General features: G+C 48.6%; 1 long non-coding RNA gene across 1 annotated transcript; it reads right to left on the bottom strand.

The window, feature by feature from the left end:
• Positions 1-584: 584 nt before the first annotated feature.
• LOC147080257 (uncharacterized) lies at positions 585-19,040 on the bottom strand. Its single transcript, XR_015077426.1, has 3 exons — positions 18,902-19,040; positions 16,506-16,592; positions 585-719 (listed from the first exon to the last, which is right to left on the bottom strand). It is a non-coding gene; the product is annotated as an uncharacterized LOC147080257 (long non-coding RNA).
• Between the last annotated feature and the right edge of the window lie 369 nt (positions 19,041-19,409).

Raw genomic sequence — 19,409 nt, 5'->3', positions numbered from 1 at the left:
GTGCTGTAGTGAGCAAGGTGTTTCTATATCAAAAGTGCTATTAAAAGGGTGTTGCACTGGGCAGAGAAGTGCTGTAGTGAACACTAAGTAGCTGTATTTAAAAGTGCTGTATTTAAATAAAGGAGTGTTGCACTGAGCAAAGAGCGCTCTAGTGGACACTAAGTGTACTGCGTTAAGCAAAAGTGTTGTACCAGGCACAGGTGTGCTGTATCGATTATTTTAAGTTGTTTCTTTCTTTTGTTTCAATAAATACTGGTCTGTTTTGCACACAAACCACGAGTCTCAGTGTTGTTTTGTCTACATCACTACCGAATAAGTCCGGCGGTCAGAACCAGGAATAGGGGAGCGCTTCAAAACTGCACGGGGGTCCCTGGAGCAGCTCAGAGGCTTCTGGCTGGCCAGAGACAATAACCCCAACCCCGCTAGTGTTTAATTCCTACACTAGTCAATAAATTATTTTGACGGCATTTTTTAAAATTAGAATCAAAATCATAAAAAAACCATACTCAATTTCTGAAATGCATTTTTGTCTTTATGTAGAGCATCAATAATATGAACTCATATTTCAAACAAGATATTTCATTATGTGATAGACTCACCTCGGTCACTGAAGATTTTGCATGATTAAATGCAAAATGGTCAATTTCCTCTAAAAAGCTTGGTATACCAGTTTGTTTCAGCTCATTCTCATGTTCCCTCACTACTTCAGTTGGATTTCCCTTAAAACGAATGGAAAAGAAAAACAAATCAAGAACACATTGAATATTAGCTGATTTATCACAGATATGACTTTCTGCATTAATTCATTGTATTCACATCATGTAATGGAAAACAGCACTGCAACAGGTTCCTATAAAAGCATGGCAGCATAGGAGGGGATGGCAGGTATACTGCTTTTCCTAATCCATTGATGTATGTATAGGTTTTGTCTAGAAGTGTGCCTCATTGGATTTTGACAGGAGCTGACAGGACAGATGAAGTTCATACAACAAGGAAGTTAAGCATACACAAGGCAGCAGCTCTATATTTGTGTAGGATTAAACGTGGGTAATGGACAGCCAGGGAGTAGGGTTTGGATGTGAAAGCTGCATCACATTTAAAGAATGATGACAACCACGGAGCTTGGAGACAGAGCTGAGTGAATCGCAATCGGAGTGGATGGCAAGCAGAGTGGAAGAATTTGGTGATAGTAGGCATTTGGTGGAGAGGAGGAAGGTGCTTTCTCATGTCCAACTCAAAAGGAGGAGTGGAGCCACAGAACCCGAAGACTCTAAGGGAGGAGCAGCGGAATCCGAGGGTTTTAAGTTCAAGAATTGGAGAGCCCAGAGGGGAGAGAGTACAAGCATCAGGGAGAGAGGTAAAAACAGCTAAAGTGACATCAGCACGAGGGAAGGAGGTGATTGTTGAGTACCTGGTGGGTGTTTTCTCTTTCCGGATCAGATCAGGGAGGAGTCTTAAGTTTATTTCTGGTAAGTTTAGATAGTAGTCTAATAAATAGAAGCATTTTTTTAAAAATTCAGTGTTTTAGTGCTTAGTATAAGTTAGTTAGTGTGTAAAAAAAGGAAAACAAACTTAAGTAGATATAAATATTATAAATAATCAAGACTAAGATATGGCAGAGCAGGTTGTGTGTCTGGACTGCAGTACGTGGGAGTCTGTAGACAGTGAGACTGTCCCGAGCGAACACACCTGCAGTAGATGTTTCAGTCTCGAATCTCTCCGGCTCAGATTCATTGAGCTGGAGAGCGAGTTGGAGACACACTGGCACATAAGGGAGGGGGAGCAGTATCTGGACAGTTTGCTCCAGACTTTGGTCCCACCTCGTAGAGAAGTGCAGGATCAGAATGGGGCTAATGTGACCCATAGTGTGTAGAGTAAGGGAAACCTGGATGAGATAGAGAATAAGAATCCGCAGAAACTAATGCTATTCAACAGGTACAATGTACTTGCTACCTGTGAGGATAAGGATAAAGACTGTTGCAAGGACAGCCAGAATCCAGACCATGGCACCTTGGAGCAGGAGGCTGCCCATAGGGGGGAGGAGGAGGAGGAGGGGAAGCATAATGTGGTAGTTGTAGGGGATTCAATAATTAGGGGAACAGATAGCATCATTATAAATCGAGTATCCCACGTGGTATGTTGCCTACCTGGTGCCAGGGTGAGAGACATCTCAAACCAGCTTGAAAGGATATTAGAGAGGGAGGGGGAGGATCCAGTTGGTGTGGTCCATGTTGCGACCAACAATATAGGGAAGAGTAGGCAAGAGGTCCTGTTTGGGGAGTACCAGGAACTAGGAGCTAAATTAAAGAACAGGACCTCAAAGGTTCTAATCTCTGGATTATTACCTGAGCCACGTGCAAATTGGTGTAGGGATAAGCAGATTAAGGAGGTGAACACTTGGCTGAAGGAGTGGTGTGGGAAAGAGGAATTCCATTTCATGGGGCACTGGCACCAGTATTGGGACAGGAAGGAACTGTAACGTTGGGAATGGGCTCCATCTGAACTGGGCTGGGACCAGTGTCCTAGCAGAAAGGATAAATAGGGCGGTCACAAGGACTTTAAACTAGTAAATGGAGAGGGGGAGGGCTCAGGTGGAAAATGTAGTATAAATAATAGTTCAAAAACAAATGAAAGGGAAAAGAGTAGAGTAACAGTCAGAAATTGTGCTTTAGGCACTACAGGTAAAGGGTAAACTAAAAGATGTAAAGTGATTAAACCAGGAGAGAGAAATAAGAAACATGTGAGTAAAACATTAGAGCTGTACGACAGGGTAGGGTGTGTGGCCCAATTAAGCGTTCTTTATACAAACACACTGAGTATAAGGAATAAATTGAATGAACTGCAGGTGCAAATTCAACTTGGAGGGTATGACATGGTAGCCATTACTGAGACATGGCTGCAAGGTGGTCAGGACTGGGAACTAAATATACCAGGTTATAAGGTCTACAGGAAAGATAGGGAAAATGGTAGAGGGGGAGGAGCAGCCTTAGTGATCAAGGATGAAATCACTTCAATGATAAGAGAGGATATTACAAGAGGTAAGCAGGCAGTGGAAACTTTCTGGGTAGAATTAAGAAATAGGAAAGGATTTAAGACTGTAGTAGGAGTTGTGTTTAGGCCCCTGGTAGCAGCTGTGAAGTGCTAGATTGTATAAATGCAGAGATTAGACAAGTGTGTAGCAAAGACAGAGTGGTTTTAATGGGCGATTTTAACTTTCATATCAATTGGGATAAGCAGACTAGAACGTTTCAGAAAGTTAATGAATTTCTTGAGTGTGTCTGGGATAGTTTTCTGCAACAATATATTCTAGAGGCAACAAGGGTGCATGCCACATCAAATCATAAAGGGTTACAGCACAGAAGGAGGCCATTCGGCCTGTCGAGCCTGTGCCGGCGCTCTGCAAGTCTTTCTAGTACCTCCTCATCAATTTTTAACCCATCCGGTATCTCAGCTACCTCCTCTTTCACTATGACTTTGGCAGCATCTTCTTCCTTGGTAAAGACAGTACTAAATTGTTACGAGATTTTGACAGCTCCAGCAGCAATGACCATGAAATGGTGAGTATCCCTTTAAGTAGCACTTGAAAGTGACATCACCGCCTTGTTTACCCACAAACAGCTGGTCGCTGTTAGGAGACAGCATTAGTTGAAGCGCTAGCCACCAAAATGCCGTGCAACCTCTTTAATGAGTGCTAGCAGGCATTTTAAGTGTAATCAGCTGTTTAACGATTCTCCGGGCGGCTGTTCCTAGTGCAAACTTCAACTCCTTTACCAAGATGGTGTCTTGCGCTAAACACGGGCTAAACCGCCGTTTCAGTTTAAGACCCTATCTTGGACACCTCTTTACCTCCTTAGCTCCTAAAGTGTTTGTCAAAAATCGCCCCCATGGGCTTTTCAGCCTGGAAAGGAGGCATCAGAGAGGCAATATAAGATTGCTAAGGGTATAGAAAAAGCGAATTTGGAAAGCAACCAGCCGAGATTAAATAAAATGAATTTGAGAATCCTGCAGTGTCACTCGATTCTCTTTAGAGTAAGGGAGGAATTTTACAGAACTTTCCCTTCAGAGATAAATAAGTAGAGTAAAGCTCAGGCAAGGGTGATTTCACATGTTCCAGACAAGGGCTGTTTGATCGGCCAAATGACCTTTTCTTCGTCCATGGTTTCATATGTTCTAACATGATTTCTATCTTTTATATATAATTGGGGAAAAAATTGGGTATAGCCCATTTTGGGGCACTAACCTCGCCAGGGTGCTAATTTTAGCGCCCCGAAAAAGTGAGTGCCCCCTACCCCGTAAATTCAGTAGTAGCACCCCAAGCATGAGGCGGGGTACTACTGGAAGTGCTCCACCTCCTTCTTGGGGTACAACTACTCAATTTCGCGGTGCTACGCGCAGCAGTGCCACGCGTGGTGGCAAGTAGCGCTGCGTCATTGATTCCATGATTAAAGGGGAGGGGTCTAGCGCTGTGCGCACCGGGGCTCTGCCGGACCACCGGAGAGCGTGCTGCCATGGAAACAGCCCAGCATATAGAAATGTTAAAGGTGGGCAGGTGCTGGCAGTCGGCCAAAATAAAAACGGCCGCCCGACACCTGCCCTTTAAGTAGTGCCGCCGCCCGCTACCGCCGTTGCAAAACCGCCCCCGGATCCTGCTATGGGGGGGAGGAGCTAAACACGATCAAAATCACTAAGGAAGTGGTACTCGGTAAAATAATGGGACTCAAGGCAGATAAATCACCTGGACTTGATGGCTTACATCCTAGGGTCTTGAGGGAAGTGGCGGTAGGGATTGTGGATGCATTAGTAATAATTTTCCAAAACTCCCTGGACTCAGCAAAGGTCCTGGCAGACTGGAAAACTGCTAATGTAACACCCTTATTTAAAAAGGGCAGTAAACAGAAGGCTAGAAACTATAGACCGGTTAGCCTAACATCTGTGGTAGGTAAAATTTTGGAGTCCATTATTAAGGAGACAGTAACAGGACAGCTGGATAATCATAATTTAATAGGACAAAGTCAGCATGGTTTTATGAAGGGGAAGTCATGTTTGACAAATTTGCTGGAGTTCTTTGAGGAAGTAACATATAGGGTGGATAAAGGGGAACCAGTGGACATAGTGTATTTAGACTTCCAAAAGGCATTTGACAAGGTGTCACGCAAAAGATTATTGCTTAAGATAAAAAATCACGGGATTGGGGGTAATATTCTGGCATGGATAGAGGATTGGCTATCGAACAGAAGGCATCGAGTTGGGATAAATGGTTCATTCTCAGACTGGCAATCAGTAACCAGTGGTGTACCGCAGGGGTCAGTGCTGGGTCCACAACTCTTTACAATCTATATTAACGATTTGGAGGAGGGGACCGAGTGTAACATATCAAAGTTTGCAGATGATACTAAGATGGGAGGGAAAGTAGTGAGTGAGGAGGACATAAAAAACCTGCAAGGGGACATAGACAGGCTAAGTAAGTGGGCAGAGATTTGGTAGATGGAATACAATACTGGAAAGTGTGAGGTTATGCACTTTGGCAGGAAAAATCGTAGAGCAAGTTATTATCTTAATGGCAAGAAACTGGAAAGTACTGAAGTACAAAGGGATCTGGGGGTCCTGGTGCACGAAACTCAAAAGGTTAGTATGCAGGTGCAGCAAGTGATTAAGAAGGCCAATGGAATGTTGGCTTTCATTGCTAGGGGGATAGAATATAAAAATAGGGAGGTATTGCTTCAGTTGTACAAGGTATTGGTGAGACCGCACCTGGAATACTGCATACAGTTTTGGTGTCCATACTTAAGAAAAGACATACTTGCTCTCGAGTCAGTACAAAGAAGGTTCACTCGGTTAATCCCGGGGATGAGGGGATGGACATATGAGGAGAGGTTGAGTAGATTGGGACTCTACTCATTGGAGTTCAGAAGAATGAGAGGCAATCTTATTGAAACATACAAGATTGTGAAGGGGTTGGATCGGGTGGATGCGGGGAGGATGTTCCCGATGATGGGTGAAACTAGAACTAGGGGGCATAGTCTTAGAATAAGGGGCTGCTCTTTCAAAACTGAGATGAGGAGGAACTACTTCACTCAGAGGGTGGTAGGTCCATGGAATATGCTGCCCCAAAAAGCTGTAGAAGCTACATCTGTAAAGTCTGTAGGTATTATAGTGAATTAATACACAGACTACAAGAGTAACTTTAACAGGACTTTACTATTCGAAGGTCAGGGCGAATCTGCCCAATAAATCCTGACACAGCACTTATATACCGGTGTGGTCACCGTCGGTATTACAGTATACAGCAGCCAAGATAAAGTAGTGCCACACCTAAAATAGTTCTCTTAAAGGTGAACGGTTACATACAATAGTTCTCTTAAAGGTAGAACAGTTTCATACACTACAATCCTCCCTTTTTAGCTTACAACATACTTATTCCCCATTAAACATAACATCCTAACATATATCCAACTTTATGTTAAACAGTTCACAGATGTAGTTTCTGCGGAAACAGTTCACAGATTCAGTCTCTGCGGGAAACAGTTCATAGATTCAGTCTCTGCGGAAAACAGTTCACAGATTCAACCTCGGTGGATGCGCCTTCCGTGCTTCTTGACTCGGTCCTGACAACGCCTCAGTGGTGTAGCAGTTCCCTGTGGTGTAGTCGGTTCACGTTGCTGGAGTGACTCATCCAATAGTCCTTCACTGGACTTAACAGCTTGAACTTCCGTCCTTCTGAACCAGCATTGTTGGCTTGTAAAAACTTGAGTACCTTGGGAAGTTTTCTACTTCCAAACTGATTTGGCTCCGTTCGCAGGAACCCCGTGCGTGATCTAGTAGTGATGATGATGGTCCAGATGATCATCATCTTCTGCTTCGTCTTTTCCTTTTCTGCTTCTTGGAGCCTCTCTGGGCTCCATTGTCAGCTGCCAGCTGCATGCACAGTTCCTCCTTCTCGTCCTTCTGGGCTCCACTGTCAGCTGCCAGCTGCATGCACAGTTCCTCCTTCTCGTCCTCCTTTTTCCGTAGTAGCGCCACCATCTCCCGATGTTCCTTAGACTTTTTGTGATTCTTCATGGTTTCTGCACTTTGGGAGTTTTCATCACAAGCTGGACAGAACAGATCATCGTAATATTCGATGTCGTCCAACAGGTCATGGTAATATACGGTGTCATCCTGAGCTAGGCCAGCGAGAGGGTCTTCTATTTCCTCCATACCCAGCTGGACATTAGCCAGCTGTTGTTCCAAATCCAGACATCTTTCCTGAAGAGACTTCTTCAGGCGTTCAGCTTCATCCAGCTTTTTCTGGGCTTCCTGCAAGTCTTTTACTAATGACGTCATTTGTGATTTCAATACTTCAACTTCATTCGGAGATTGATTGATTGTATTATTCAATCCCTCTACTGGAGCAGCTGTTTCAACATTCTGTTGTTCACATTGACGTGAGTCAGCGTACTTTTGGCATCCAAGTAAAATCTGCGTTGCAACCTCAGCTATTTCCATAACTTTTGAGAGCTCCGAACCCCTTTCCTTTGAAGATTGAAGCTCGTGTTCAAATTGTTCCCATTGCAGAGTCTTGTCCCTCAGCATATGAAGGAGTTGGCTGACCGTTAACTCTTCCGACCTCATACGTTTCCCAGTAGCTGCAGGGCTGTTTATAACCTTGCCCTGGGGCTCCTTTGCTGTTTCTACTTCGCCATCATCCGCAGCCTCCACCATTCGAATTTCCACACTTGAATCGTCCGGTGATACTGCACCCAACTTCAGTAGGAGCTGGGAGTTCATGGTGACCAAATCAGTCTTTTCTGCCTGCAATCCGCTAACAAGCGCTTTCAGTTGCTGAACATCTTGCTCCACCAGATTAGAGCACGCACCTTCAGAACCCGAATCAGCTTTGATTCGTTTGGCCTCCTTGCCCCGACGGTTTGTGTGCTCCTGCTCCTTTTTCTCCATCAGCTGTTTCTGTTGTCTTCCCAGGTTCTCCCACTCTGTGTCACAGAACTTTTTCATTGCTTTCATCTCTTGTTCGAGACGGCAACTCAATTGTTCTAATTGCTGTTGTAATTTGAAATGGAGTTGAGTTCGAGCCCGGTGTTCCTCAGAATTGTGCATCTCTGTAAACTGGCCAGACTCAGAATTCTCTGTCACTCTATGTTGTTGTTGTTCAGTGGAATTCTGTTCTGAAACTTTGTTCTCCTCTGAAGCATAAGCATTTATGCACTCCTTCATTTTTCCAACCTTAGTCAGCAAGTCCATTTTAGACTTGTCTTTCGCACCTGGGCTGGTCTTATCGTCATCCGTTTCAGAGTCTGAGCTGATTGTCTTCACCGAGTTCTCACTCATTATTGCCTTTAGGTAGTGCCATTCCATGTTTATTTCCCAGATCCACTCCCGTCCCAGAAGTGGTGGACCTCCCTCAGGTAGTACATATAAATACATTCCTTGGTGTTCTTTGCCCCTGTCTCTCACCTTGACTTTTATCTTTCCCATGGGGTATACTTTCTGCCCCGTGTATGTCTGCAATACGATCTTGGTATCTCTCAAGGGTATGTGTGAGAATAGCCGGTTGTAATCCCTTCGATTTATGACTGATAGGGCTGATCCTGTGTCCAATTCCATTTCCACTCGGACTCCGGCTATTTTTAGCATGACCCAGATAGTTTGTAGGCCAGTTTCCTTACTCACATTGTGAATTCTCAGACTACCCAGTTCCTGGCCGGTTGGGTCTGAATCCGAATTCTGTTCATCTGAACTCTTCTCAGCCACCTTGTGTACCTTGTTGTACCTTCCCTGCGGTGACTTTTTTTTATTGTTGGTCTTCTTTCCTGACTGGCATACCTTAGCTATGTGACCAAGCTTGCCACATTTTCTACATTCTTGGTTTTTAAACCAGCATTGGTTCTGGTCGTGTGTTGTCTTCCCACAACGATAACATTTCGTTGTACCCGAAGTAATTTGATCCACACTGAGTACCGCTGCCTTTAGCTGCATTTCCGCTGTGCCTCTCGCTGCGGCTTCGTGCGATGCTGCAATAAGGACAGCCTTATCAAGTGTAAGATCGTTCTCTTCTAGCAGACGCTTTTGTGTTCCTTCCTTCGACAACCCACACACGAACTTGTCTCTCAATGCCTCTGTCAGATTTTCCCCAAACTGGCAGTATTTCGCTAGTCTACGCAGTTCGACCAAGTATTCTGCGTTGCTTTCCTCTTTCCGTTGCATTCTCGCATAGAATTTGAATCGTTCCGCCAACATCAGTGGTGTGGGGTTCAAATGATCCTTCAGGACAGCAACAATATTAGCGAAGGTCTGATCCGCCGGTTTAGCTGGTGATAGAAGATGCCTCAATAGCCCGTATGTCTTCGCCCCCATTGCGTTTAATAAGGTGAGAGCTTTATCATCATCATCTATTTTATTGGCCTCACAATATGTCTCGATACGTTCTACGTACGTGGCCCAATCTTCCACCTCGGCATCGAAGTTGTTGATGTTACCTTGCTTAGGCATCTTCACTATCTCTCACTATCTTTCTGCGAAACAACAGAATTTCTCTTTAACTTTTTTTTTTTCAAAAATGGCGGTTTCCCGCGCTTGTCTTCTTCCCCGCCTACTGGCAAAATGGCGGTTTCCCGCACTTGTCTTCTTCCCCGCCTCCGAAAATGGCGGTTTCCCGCGCTTGTCTTCTTCTGGTGGGAGGGTAAGCTTTGCCCTCGGGCGCCGACCGCTGGTTTACAGGGTTTGCGGTCTGTGCGCCAGCTTCAGTTTATTCTGAAGCGCGCGCTAGAAAAGCCGATCGCGTTCCTTGTTCCCGCCCCCCTTCTTCTTTTCGGCAGGGGCAACCGGCGCTGGGGACAACCAGTTGGCGTCGGACAGATCCAGCTCCTGGTCCTTCACGGCAGCTGCTGTAAGCCGCTGGCCGGAACCTCGCTCGGTCTCTCTCTCGGGCTCTGTCTCTCCTGCTCGCGCGGCTCTCGCTCGCTCTTTCTCGGGCTCTGTCTCTCCCGCTCGCGCGGCTCTCGCTCGCTCTCTCTCGGGCTCTGTCTCTCCCGCTCGCTCGGCTCTCGCTCACTCTCTCTCGGGCTCTGTCTCTCCCGCTCGCGCGGCTCTCCCTCAGCGGCTTTAAACGCCTCTCCCAGACCTCCCGCAGTCCGGTCCTTTCCTCCCCGGCTGCGGCTGATTCTTCGCGGGTTATTTAGTTATTTATTTATTTATTGCCTCCGCGCCTTATGATCCCGGTCGCAGCGCCTCGTGGCCTCGGTAGCTGCCCGGCCTTGTTCGCCGGTCGCGGTCTAGCTGTCTCACGACGCCGTTGCGTCTCCCAGCCCACTTGTACCGCAGCTTCCGTGCTCCACGCTGCCCCCATCTCAGCGCCTCTGGGCCCGACTTCTGTCCGGCTCCTTTCCCCCCGACCGTGGTCGAGTTCACCGCCCTTATCCTCCGTTTATTTTTTTATTTTTCCCCTTACTCACACACAGTCCACGTGGCCGACTTGCTTCTCTTGGCTGATCGGCTCACTCACTACCGTGGCAGAAGGGACAATCTGTGCCTGTTGCTGATGGAAGGCTTCGTGTCTGAAGTCTTCCTTCTTCTTTGCTCTGCAGACTCGAGTTTTCTCTCAGCAGAACGACGAGGGCGGGTGCCTCTTCTCGACGCTCGGTAACTGCTTTGGATGTATCGCTGCCGCAGGGTAAAATCGAACTCGTCGCCACTGTAAAGTCTGTAGGTATTATAGTGAATTAATACACAGACTACAAGAGTAACTTTAACAGGGCTTTACTATTCGAAGGTCAGGGCGAATCTGCCCAATAAATCCTGACACAGCACTTATATACCGGTGTGGTCACCGTCGGTATTACAGTATACAGCAGCCAAGATAAAGTAGTGCCACACCTAAAATAGTTCTCTTAAAGGTGAACGGTTACATACAATAGTTCTCTTAAAGGTAGAACAGTTACATACACTACAACATCATTACATAAATTTAAAACAGAAATAGACAGTTTCCTAGAAGTAAAGGGAATTAAGGGTTACGGGGAGCGGGCAGGAATTTGGACATGAGTCTAGGTTCGGATCGGACATGGCCCTGTGGGTAGTGGAGCGGGCCCAGGGGCCGTGTAGCCTGATCCTGCTCCTATTTCGTGTGTCTAACTCTGTTAGATTCAGGAGATGGTTCTGTGATAGTAGATTGGCGGTTAGGATCAGATCAGCCATGATCTTATTGAATGGCGGAGCAGGCTCGAGGGGCCGATTGGCCTACTCCTGCTCCTATTTCTTATGTTCTTATGTTCGCATATCGCCCGGCAATAGGTCAGGGGGCACAAGGGAAGTTTGCAACTGGGGAGCAAACGGGGCGCTGCTCACACCGATGACATTATCATCGCCAGCGCAGCAGAGCGGGGCGCTACCGACTACCACTGCTGCTAACAAGAGGCGCAAAGCAACCCGATTTCTAGTCCAAGATAGTTAGGGGCTAAATTCGGTTGATTTGCGCCTCCCTACCATAGGGTCGCTACCCAATTTGTACCCCTTAGACTTAAAGGGGGAATTATAATGCAAATAAGCAGGTGGGTTTGGGTCATGTGGAAAGTTAAAGGCCTAGAAATTGGGTATAGCCCCACTTGGGGCGTTAGAATTGGCGCTGCGCAAATTTTATAGCCAGACGCAACTTATCACCACCTCGCGCGACATTGGGTTGCAGCGCCCCTAAAGGTGATTGAGGCGCAAGTTCAGGCGTTACACGGGGCTCCTAAGGCGCTAACATGCCGGCGCAACCCAATATCGGGGCGGGCGGGCGCAGCGCAGGTGCTCTCAATTACCGATGACCACGAGACTTCCAGGCGCCGGCCAGCTCTTAAAGGGGTGGGTCAGGCAGCTCCAGCATCCACACTCTGCACCTTGTAGGCCTGAAAATCGGAGCAGGCCCGTCTCTGGTGCAAAAAACTTGGAGCAGATGGAGAGGGTGAGGCAGAGAGCAGAGCGCTTCACCAATGAGGCTCTGGAGGAATTGGTGGCCGCAGTGGAGCACCGGCGAGATGTACTCTACCCCGACAATGGCAGGAGGCCTAATCATAAGGACTACCGACGAGCTTGGAGGGATGTTTCTCAGAGGGTCAACTCCAGCAGCATGGCGACCAGGAGCCCTGTGCAGTGCAGGAATAAATTCAACGACCTCACTCGGGTCGTGAGGGTGAGTGGTGTTTATGCAAACTTCTGTATCCCTCCATTTGCACCTGACTTTATGGCTACAGGGTGCGCTATGCCGCAATGGCCATCTGTCAGCAAGCACCCATGGCCCTTTCTGGGCACACACATGCACATTTAACTCAGGGCATCATGTAAGAGCTCTTCCACCATGGGGGGCATGAGATGATAACTCAGGGCATCATGTAAGGGCTCTTCCACCATGGGGGGCATGAGATGATAACTCAGGGCATCATGTAAGGGCTCTTCCACCATGGGGGGCATGAGATGATAACTCAGGGCATCATGTAACATCACTTCCCGTCCTTTCCCCTGCAGGCCAAGCTGGCGAGGAACCGCAAGGACCAGCTTCGCAACGGAGGAGGTCGTCCTCAACTGCAGACTCTGACGGATTTCGAGGAGAGAGTCCACCAGATTGTTGGAGGACGCCTGAGTGATCCTGTCACCACTGCAGCTGCCGACCCCATTGTCCACAGCGATGGTAAGGTTCTCACCTTTTACAGCTGTCTCCTTCCACTTGTTTCCCCCGCCAGCATGCTTTCTCACTGTGGACCCATGTCATAGCATTGCCGCACTCTTGCATCCCTTGCTGCCAAGCTGTCCTTTTGCTAAAGCCACTCTTCAACCTCCCTGCTTTCAGATGCTGCATCACCAGCTTGGGAGCCGGCCCCTCAAGCTGCCAGTGCCAGTGCCTCTGGAGGCGATGATCAGGAGGAAGCCGGACCATCCGTGCCAGCCTCAGGGGAGCCAACGCATCTGGAGACTGGGGATAGTAGTTCCCTGGAGGGGAGGGGGGGGCTCTGATGAGGAGCCAGTTGCAGGAACCAGCGGTCTGCAGCAACGCGAGGGGGGTAGGGAAGCTCGGGGGCCGTCTCCCCGGAGGGCGAGGCAGGCCACGATGACTGCTGCACAGAGTGCAGAGGAGGTGTGTAGCCTTGCCGATATGAGCGCCCAGGCCCGGCTCAGGCATACTGAGCTTATGGCTGCAGTGGGGAGGATGCCTGAGTCGATTGACACACTGGCAAAGAGTGTGCTGGACTTTGGGGCAGCAATGGAAAGGACTGTCCAGGGCTTCGGGGCAGCAATGGAAAGGTCTGTCCAGGGCTTCGGGGCAGCAATGGAAAGGTCTGTCCAGGGCTTGTCCGAGGCAGTGGAAAGGACTGTTCCGGCCTTGTCCGAAGCAGTGGAAAGGACTGTCCAGGGCTTCTCCGAAGCACTGGCACCTGCCACGCAGGTCCTCACTGCTGCCACGCAGTCACTTGCTGGCCTCGTCCACACGCAAATTGAGGCCACGCGAACACTCACTGCTGCCACCCTAGCTGCATCAGGCAGGATCACCCCAGGCCCTTGCAGCACCACAGCAGGCCATGAATCTGTGGAGCAGTCGATTGTGGCGGATGATCCGGTGCGGCCCCATCAGAGTGCCAGTGTGTCGGCCGACCACGGTGCAGGTGTCCTCTCTCGGCATGTGAGCATTCCTGATGCCACCGCTGGAACGTCAGCAGTGCAGCTGCCACCACCTGCACGGCAGACTGCTTCCAGACATGCCCAGTTGGAGCAGCCAGCTTGCGGGCCCTCCAAGCCCAGAGGTCGTCCAGGCCGTCCCTCAGGGGCTTCAGCGCTTCCAGACACTCAGCAGGCGTCCCCCAGCCTTGACGCAGCCACTGGGGTCCAATTACGGAGGAGCTGCAGGGAGGGAAGGGGCCGACCTCGTAAGAGAAGTCGGTCTCCATCAAGGGGTCAACAGTAGAGGGAGGTGCTAAGACGTCTCCTTTTTCGAATTCAAGGCCGTCCACACCTGCTGTGTTTGTTTGTTATGTTTTGGTTAGTCTCGCCGGCTTGCCAGACAGTTATCTGTTAGTTTGTTAGTTATGCTTTCTGTTGCCATTACGTTGTCATGCTGGAAGGAAGCACTTTTTTGAAAATAAAGAAAATGGTTTATTTACAATGGAGCTGTAGACTATTTACAATCGTGATGGCCTTCATAGGCTTACTGCGAACCGAAGGGCGCTGTTCCAATCACAGCCAGCATTCCGTCAGAGGGGCCTAGAACCGAGTCCTTATGAGCCTCTGACGAACGGCCCTTCCAGTTTCTGGAGCCCACCCATGTTCCTCCTCCTCCTCCTCCTCCTGCTCCTCCTCGTCTGCATGCTCCTCCTCCTCCTCCTCCTCCTCGTCCGCCTGTTCTGCTGGACCTTGAGGGTCGGCTGGCATTGGCTGGGTGCGTCGAATGGCCAGGTTGTGGAGCATGCAGCAGACAACGACGATACGCGCCACATGCTCCGGCGAGTACTGTGGGGTGCCCCCCGAATGGTCGAGACAACGGAAACGCTGCTTCAGCACACCAATTGTGTGCTCCACAATGTTCCTGGTCGCCTGATGGCTGTTGTTGTAATGCTCTTCTGCCGGGGTGCTGGGCAAACGGAGCGGGGTCATGAGCCATGGGCAGAGAGGATAGCCCTTGTCGCCAAGAAGCCAGCCTCGTGGGTGAGCTGGGGCCTCAAAAAGGTCAGCCACTGAGGTCTGCCGCAGGATGAACGTGTCGTAGCTGCTGCCAGGGAATTGTGCGTTGACCGCCATGATCATCTGCCGGTGATCACAGGCCAGCTGCACATTGAGGGAGTGGAACCCCTTGCGGTTGCGGAACTCCTCAGGATTCTGTAATGGCGCCCGCAAAGCCACGTGTGTGCAATCAATGGCCCCCTGCACCATGGGGAAGTCCGCAATAGCCGCGAAGCCCTGCGCGCGCTCCCCCTGCTTCTCCAGGGTCACAGGGAAGGTGATTAATTCACGCCTCCTTCTATAGAGGGCAGCTGTCACTTGCCGGATGCAGCAATGCACCGCAAATTGTGAAATATTTGCTATGTCCCCAGTTGCTGCCTGAAACGAGCCGCTGGTGAAAAAGTTGAGGGCAACAGTGACTTTGACGGCCACCAACAGAGAGGTCCTGCACCGTAACCGCGGCTGCAGATCTTCAGCAAGTAGGTGGCACAGCTCAGTCACAACACCCTTACCAAATCTGAGCCTTCGCAGACACTGCTCCTCGGACATGGCAAGGTATGAGACCTGCTGCCTGAAAACCCTGGTAGCATATGGTCGGATTTGGCGACGTCCATTGCCCCGCCTCCTTCTGGCCAATCCCGGCCCTCTCTCCCTCCGTCTCTGTGCCCTTGCCAGTTGTTCAGCCAGGAGGACGTTCCCCTCCAAAGCAGCTCCCATTATTATGTCAGACGAGTAAGACGCAGTAATCTCTCACGATCAAACTGTTCTGGACAGGGCTGAAGGTCCCAAGGCTCCGCTGGCTCAATGAGAAGAACTCTCTGCAACTGAAGGTCTGCAACTCTCTCCAGCAGCGAGCAGGATGGCCAGCCCAAATGGCTGCTGCTTTTATACTAGTGCTGTCCCCTTTAAAGAGCGCCCCCCGAGTCCGAGAAGGACCTGGTAATGTTCCATCCAACTGTCACTAATAGCGCCAGGCGGAACGGAGGGGGGCGCCACTGAATTTCCGGTCCGGGGTGCCAAAAAGGCGTTGCACACTGAAATGACGTCATGATCTGCCTGCGCCCGCTCGCGGGCGCAAAGAGTTAGCGCCGGCGCTAAAAGGCTACTCAATATGGCAGGAAGCACTGGGTTCACTGCGCCCGCCCGAAAATTGGGTAACGCCCCAAATCTCGGGCTCTTTAGGCGCTAATCGCTGGCGCTACCAACCAAATTTCTCCCCCAAAGTGTTAAAAGTTTGAATCCCAAACAGAACCCGCCTCCAACCCACCCACTTCTGGTTTTAACGGAGGTGGAACTGGGGACAGGCAGCCAACCCGCTCCCAGGAGACGGGTCATCCATTTAAATATGAGGCAGGCAGCCTCTGATTTAGCCTACATTTTGAATTTAACTTTAGCTGATCGGGTTTTCCAGGCCTCGTGAAACACGCCAGCTAAAGTAAGGCGAGGACTGCTGGATCCAGGAGGTAAATGCCTTTGCACTTACCTCCTGGATCCAATTTCCCTGCCTAACCCATCCCCCCACGATGCCTCCAATCCCTCCCCCAGGCCTCCAACACCCCCCCTCCCCACAACGAGGCCTTCCCCCCACCCCCCCACCCCCATGCTGCTCCTGCCCCCCGGTGCTGTTCCTGGCCCTGATCATCAGCAGCTCCCAGCCCTCTGATGATCACCACCCCCCCCCCCCCCGCCCTCTCTGGACCTCCAATGATCAATCCCGGTTCTCCTGGATTTCCAGACCACTTTGGAGCCTCCCCACTCCCAACCTAGCTCCCCATTAAAATTCAGGCCAAAGTTTTGCAAAGTGGGCAACAAAGAAAACTTACATTCTTCATGAGAACAGATGCATGGAAAACTGGGTATAAAGTTGGTGTGCTCACATTCTTTTCAAATTCATCAGATAATTTTTTTTGCTGGGGAGGGAAAGAAAGAGAAATAAAATTATTTGATACAAGACATGATTTTAAGATGATAAATGTACATGGTTACAAATGAAAATTATGAAAATATGAGTTTATAGTCTTGCCCTAATGCATATATGGATATTTGAGACTGAATGTGATCTTTCGTAGCAATCAAAGGGTAAATTTTCTGACTTCACACTTCCAGTGGCGAACCTCACCCACTAAGAACGCATATTACAAATTTTAAATAAGATACCAGACAGCCTTTAGCCCCACATATAGCCACCATTCTGTGGTACACCTCCTGTAGCAAGACCTCCAAATTTTCAACACCAAAGGCAGGGGTATTGTCCACATTGCCTCCGCTGTACAACTGTGAACAGTTAATCCATTTACATCTCCCCAACCCTGATCATCATTCAATGACTGCTGTTATATTAGTTGGACAAGTGAGGAGAGGCAATATAAACTAAATGGTACAATTTTAAAGGGGGTGCAGGAACAGAGAGACCTGGGGGTGTATGTAAACAAATCTTTGAAGGTGGCAGGACAAGTTGAGAAGGCTGTTAAAAAATCATACGGGATCCTTGGCTTTATAAAGAAAGGCTTAGTCCCTGATATTTATGGGGAGGCGGGAAAGGAGCGGGGGCGCGTGTTTGCAGGGAGGGAATCCCAGAAATGCCGGGACCACAGAGGTCCTGTCGATTTTAATGGCAGGACCTGATTTTCATTTATTTACTCCATTTCCACCCCAGCAGCCGGCCAGATTGAGAGGCTGCTGGGCAGGAATCACAGTGACAGAAGGTCGTAGCCGGGTAACGTTGGAAAAGGTCCCCGGCAACTGGCAAAGATCGTGGGGTTGGTGGAGGGTATCAGACCGGCAATCAGGAGAAAGGGGGACCAGGACAGCGCGCGGGTTTAGAGTGGGGGGGGGGGCGTTAGCCAGTCGCTGCGGAAGTTTTTCTTGAAGGGCTGTGGGAAACAGATTCAATAATAACTTTCAAAAGGTAATTGGATAGATACTTGAAGGGAATAATTTGCAGGGCTATGGGGAAAGGGCAGGGGAATGGAACTAACTGGATGGCTCTTTCAGAGGGCTAGTACAGGCACAATGGGCCGAATGGCCTCCTTCTGTGCTATACCATTCTATGATCCTATGTATGGGAGCCTGTGTTAACAGAAGCCTTCATTATGGCACCTGCGTCACAGCCCGAGCTGAGATCAGCTAACTCAGTACAGATGTTGTTGAAACTGGGGCCTTCCTGATCTGTAGAGCTCAGCTCTTCACCAGTAGTGTTGACAACTGACCGGTTTTTAAAATTGCCACTGTTGACTAATGGTATCGTGGCCATTTTATAAAGGCTTACCACACGTTATTTACAGAACACAAGCACTGTATTTCTGGCTAAAACAGTCAACAAGCAACTGCAAGCAATTATGAAAATCTGTTTGGACCAGTGAAAAGCTAGCCAGGTGGCAAACCTACACAACAACAACAACAACTTGCATTTATATAGCACCTTTAACACAGTAAAAATGTCCCATGGTGTTTCACAGGAGCGCTTAGCAGACAAATTTGACACCAAGTCTCATAAAGAGATGTAAGGGTACGTAACAAAATCTTGGTCAAAGAGATATATTTTAAGGAGCAACTTCAAGGAGAGAGAGGGAGAGATGTGGAGAGATTTAGGGACGGAATTGCAGAGCTTAGGACCTAGTCAGATGAAGGCACAGCCGCCAATGGTGGAGTGATGAAGATCAGGGATTGCAAGAGGCCAGAATTGGAGGAGCACTGAGATCTCAGAGGGTTGTAGGGTTGGAACAGCTTACAAAGATGGAAGGGGCGAGACCATGGAGGGATTTGAACACAAGGTGAGAATTTTGGATAAACTCAAGATAACGGAGGGTGGAAGATGGGAGGCCGACCAGGAGTGTGTTGGAATAGTCAAGTCTGGAGGTAACAAAGGCATGGATGAGGGTTTCAGCAGCAGATGAGCTGAGGCGGGGTAGAGACAGGCGATATTACGGAGGTGGATGTAGGCACTCTTGGTGATGGTGAGGATATGGGGTTGGAAGCTCAGCTCAGGGGCAAATAGGATGTGAAGGTTGCGAACAGTCTGGGTCAGCTTCAGACAGTGGCCAGGAAGGAGGATGGAGATAATTGGGAATCTCACTGAGCCATCGATGGAGTGTACAGATCCATTTCTAAGTGCAGTGCAGGTATTTTCACAATGCCATTAGTAATACTGTGTTCTTAGCAAGCCCAAAACTTCATCACAACAATTAACAAGATGTAAAATTATCAGCAAAATTAAAACCTTAAACAATCGCTCTAATGCAGCAAGGTCCTTTTGTCGCTTTTTTTTTTGTTGCTCAGTAAATGATTCTTTAGCAGTAGAGTTTTCTTCATCAAGTGAAAATTGCAAGGAAGAATTCTGTAAAAAGAAAATTAAAGCATTCATTATTTTGAAACGTCTTTTCGAATACTGTTCTGATTCTAATCAAATTGGTACGAGGACAAGTAATATCTTTGATTAGCTTAGAGGGAATCATGGTTTAAAAAATTCCAATTGTTCATCATTTTAAGATTGGATATATGTTTGTGTAGCAGGACCATGGGATAGGCGGGGTGAAATTGGTCCACGATTCGGGTACGTAGTGAATTACCGCCTGTTTGCAATGCGCCCATTTTCTTATTCATGGAATTCAATGGAAAAGTAAACCGGGCACAGAGTAAAATTTGCTGCCGATTCGCTATGAGTCCATTTCACGCTATTGGCGTAGACTATGTTCATCCCCTGGATATTGCACAGTTTGAGTGTTAGA

Source organism: Somniosus microcephalus, unplaced genomic scaffold (assembly GCF_052327205.1).
Source record: "Somniosus microcephalus isolate GS21.2 unplaced genomic scaffold, FLI_Smic_1.0 scaffold1819, whole genome shotgun sequence".
NCBI lineage: Eukaryota > Metazoa > Chordata > Chondrichthyes > Squaliformes > Somniosidae > Somniosus > Somniosus microcephalus.
This window is presented reverse-complemented; position numbering and strand designations above follow the sequence as displayed.